At 35.0% G+C, this 3,752-nt stretch overlaps 1 long non-coding RNA gene across 1 annotated transcript; it reads right to left on the bottom strand.

Annotated features, from left to right (window-relative positions):
* Nucleotides 1-322: 322 nt before the first annotated feature.
* Nucleotides 323-2,892, bottom strand: LOC127631972 (uncharacterized). Its single transcript, XR_007969027.1, has 4 exons — nucleotides 2,842-2,892; nucleotides 2,576-2,622; nucleotides 2,125-2,188; nucleotides 323-1,976 (listed from the first exon to the last, which is right to left on the bottom strand). It is a non-coding gene; the product is annotated as an uncharacterized LOC127631972 (long non-coding RNA).
* Between the last annotated feature and the right edge of the window lie 860 nt (nucleotides 2,893-3,752).

Raw genomic sequence — 3,752 nt, 5'->3', positions numbered from 1 at the left:
GTTCCTAGAACTTCACTATCAACCAAGCTATTGGATCTTTATATTAGTTTCACTGTTAATTATAAGTCTCTATCTTAAAGTGAAACCTATACTCATTTTATGCAACATACTACAGTGAACTGCGTGTATGCTTTTTTTGAAATGCAAAAGATGTTTTAACTTCAGGACTGTACAGCATCATTGCAAAACAGCACTTTTTTACTACATGGATAATACTACAATAATACTGCGGCAGCCATGTGGTTCATTTTTGTAAGGGTAGAAACGTGAAGCGAAAAAATGTAAATGTCTAATAGAATATAGCTTTCAACAAGATACTGGACAAATGTTTTAATGGTGTACTTTAATATGAATGTTTGGAATCTTACACACATAGCAAAACCTAAATAAATATATTGTTTGCTATCAAACAGATTATTCAATAAGTTCAGTATATACTTTCTTGATAAACATCACAAACAGGTTACATGAGAAGTAATGAACAAAATGAATAGGCACATACATAGTCATCAAATGGATAACAACGATCCACACTCCTACAACCCCCACCAATCCCTTTGATTGTAATTAATACATACAGTACAAGTATGTGTAATGAACACATAAATTAATTGTGCAAATGTAAAAAATCAACGTTTTAACTGTGAACCTCTTTGTATTTTAAAACCATCTTTTCTAAAATATTGTAAAATTTTATGACGGAATCTCACACAAAATGGGATGAGAAGGACTAAGATGATGACAGTGACAATAAAGGCGATTAACCCTGGATTTAGGCTCGCATCTTGATAACCGTTAATTTCCAAATTGAAAAAGTTACACCACCCATTAATTGCAGATGCTTCAGGCAATACCTCTGGAACAAAGCTACAACATATTTCACCATTTTCAGGATAAATCCTTCCTTGTCCAGCCACAGGAAGGTCTTTGGTCGTTCCATTTTGAAAAGGAATTTTTCCAACTGGCACATTCACTGTTTAAGCGACGGAGTGACCGAGATGTACTACTGACAATTTGATCCACTGTGAAAATAACTTTCCATATTTTGTCTAATTCTCCTGTTTTTCTATAATTAGGGAACAATACGGTAAAGAATGTTTGTGTAGAATCGGTGTTTTCACTTGTGATATTATTATGAACTGGGCTTGGGGCTGATCGCAATGCGGGTTCAACCTAAGCAAAATAGCACAATCCTGACCAGTTGGCAGGTAAATGATGATCTGCATTTTCCCCACAATTAAACATTGTTTTGTTTGCAGTATGTTGGGTTATGTTACGAATGTGTGGTGAAAAAGCATTAGTGTCATTAGTAGTAACCGTTGCAATAAAATCATTCAAGTGTGACAAATCAAAGTTACAAACACTCTTGCTCAAGTGAAGCGCAGTGCTGTTGCTTTCAAAACACAACAAACCATTTGTTGCATAGGCCAATGTGGTGGCTTCATTCTTTCCAGAAACTGATTTACAGAGAATCTTTGCATTAGACTGGGGAAATGCAGACTTTGTAATATTCCAAACAGTAAGATAATCTCTCACAGTACAAGGAACAGTAACGTGATTGTATGCGGGAGTACTAACTGAAATAAAACCACAAACCCAACAATCTGATTGATTGATTGCAGAAGCAAATCCATGGGACATTGACAAGACAACAAAACTTAATGACGGTTTAAAATAACTTTCATGAAGACAATCGGTTGGTGTCAACACACAGAAAAAGCTCATCAATGCAAGTCCAAAACAAAACATTGCCAATAAAATCCAAGGAAATGTATTTCAAAGAGAAAATCAACCTGTCAAATTCCAACTGTACATAAAAACAATTTTTGAGTACTGATGTTTCCGGCGTTGTCACAGCTGTGATTTTTGTGGATCCGCTGGTGTTTGTACTTTAACAGCAGTCAGTTATCAACGGTACCTGATAAGGATTCTCCTATTGGGTCTTTTTCCTCTGACTCTCCCAAAGTCTCTGCTGTCTATAGAGAATTAGATTGAACAGTCTGTATGAGATCAACACAAAAATCAATCATATTGTCACAGTTTATTTTTTCTTCATATCAGGAGCACCAGACAAATATACAACATGCCAATAACTGAGGATCATTCAGCAGTTTCAAAATGTACCTTTTGATAGGTCAGGGGATCTTTATTTGTCTTGTTCAAGAGATCTGAACTTGAGAATCAGTGCCTGTGGAAGTGAATTTGCTTTATTAGCTCTCTTGCCTTTTACCTCCTCATTTATCCACTTCACTACTCCACAGTAATTCTAAAAACCTGCGTACTCCACCATTGCTAAAAACATCGGCGTCTTCTATAGCATATCAATCCCAAAACAACACCGCAACATTTTACAGTATCATTCCTCCCTCTTCCTTTCAAAGTGATCTATAACCATTGCACATATTCAGATCAGTCCCTGTGCTGCATATTTGCAACCTGGTGCATTTTTCCAGAAGAAAAGAAAATTGTTTCCTGAATTCCTTGAATGCAGAATTTAGTGTGCCAAAAATGAGTCCTGGAACATGACCAGTCTGACCAAAATACACAGTGAATCTGAGACTGAGAGAGAACTTACCTGTTGGTCAAACTCTGCTCCAACCCAATTGCTTGTCTTTCTGGCACCTGCAATTTAGAGAACACAACTTATCAGTATTTTTATTTATTCATTACATACATAGAGAGATATATAAAAGGAGATATTCAGAACAGAACTGTCTGATGTAAAAAAAATTCTAAACAAAATGTCCCACTCTTTCCATCAATATTATATTGCTGCTATTTCCAGCACTGATAGTTATTAATAAATATTAAGTATTAAATATATACATGGATATTACGTACCTTGGATTCTTGTATAAAATCTGAAGGTTCAAAGATGCTGTTGTGATTCTCAGAGGCAAAAGTGGAGAGAGGCAGGTGAAGTAGATGCTATTTATTCTCTTTCAGCCCCCTGTACCAGCTCCTCCTCGTCATAAAGACCAAGGGAATACTTGCGTAATCATGCATGCTTTCGTTGATTTTTGGCAGTATCTGAGAGTCTCTTTGTGCCCAACTTCCAAATGCATCTTGGTAATGGTAAGGAAGGGGATTTCAGATGTTTTCCGTTTAGAAAGTTAAATAAGTAAAAAAAAAACAACACTTTCCCGGACTTTCAGTTTCATCATACCATGTTAGTGGAATGACCTTCCCAACTCAATCCGTGAAGCTGACTCCCTCTCTATCTTCAAAAACAGCTAAAAACTCATCTTTTCCAAGAGCACTTAACCAGTTAAAAAAAAAATAAAAAAAAAATAAATAAATATATAAAGTCTAGTTAATAGTTGTATACTATTCTGATGATAGTGAAACTTTGTAATATGGCACTTTTCGTACAAATGTCTCCTTAAGATGATTCGCTTATGTTTTCCTCTTTTGTAAGTCGCTTTGGATAAAAGCATCTGCCAAATGAATAAAGTTAAATAATTTTCAGCTGTCTTAACAGAATCCTCAGACAGAAACGGGCGGTTCTAGGATTTCGATCTTAGGGGTGCTCAGCCCCCGATGACTCTATTAGATTTGCACATTTAATGTATTCCACTCTTTAGCATAGATAGTGTTTTGTTTTTGCTTTTTACTGTGTTTACATCATTTATGATAGCCAGCTGATATACATTCACAATATTGTCATAATCTTTATTAAAGACTTGTAAATTTATATAAAAAAAAAATGAAACCATTAAAAAATATTCAAATTTTTTTTTATTTTTTTTTTT

Source organism: Xyrauchen texanus, chromosome 38 (assembly GCF_025860055.1).
Source record: "Xyrauchen texanus isolate HMW12.3.18 chromosome 38, RBS_HiC_50CHRs, whole genome shotgun sequence".
Classification (NCBI taxonomy): domain Eukaryota; kingdom Metazoa; phylum Chordata; class Actinopteri; order Cypriniformes; family Catostomidae; genus Xyrauchen; species Xyrauchen texanus.
The sequence above is the reverse complement of the archived record's forward strand: the minus strand, read 5'-3'. Positions and strand labels throughout refer to the sequence as shown.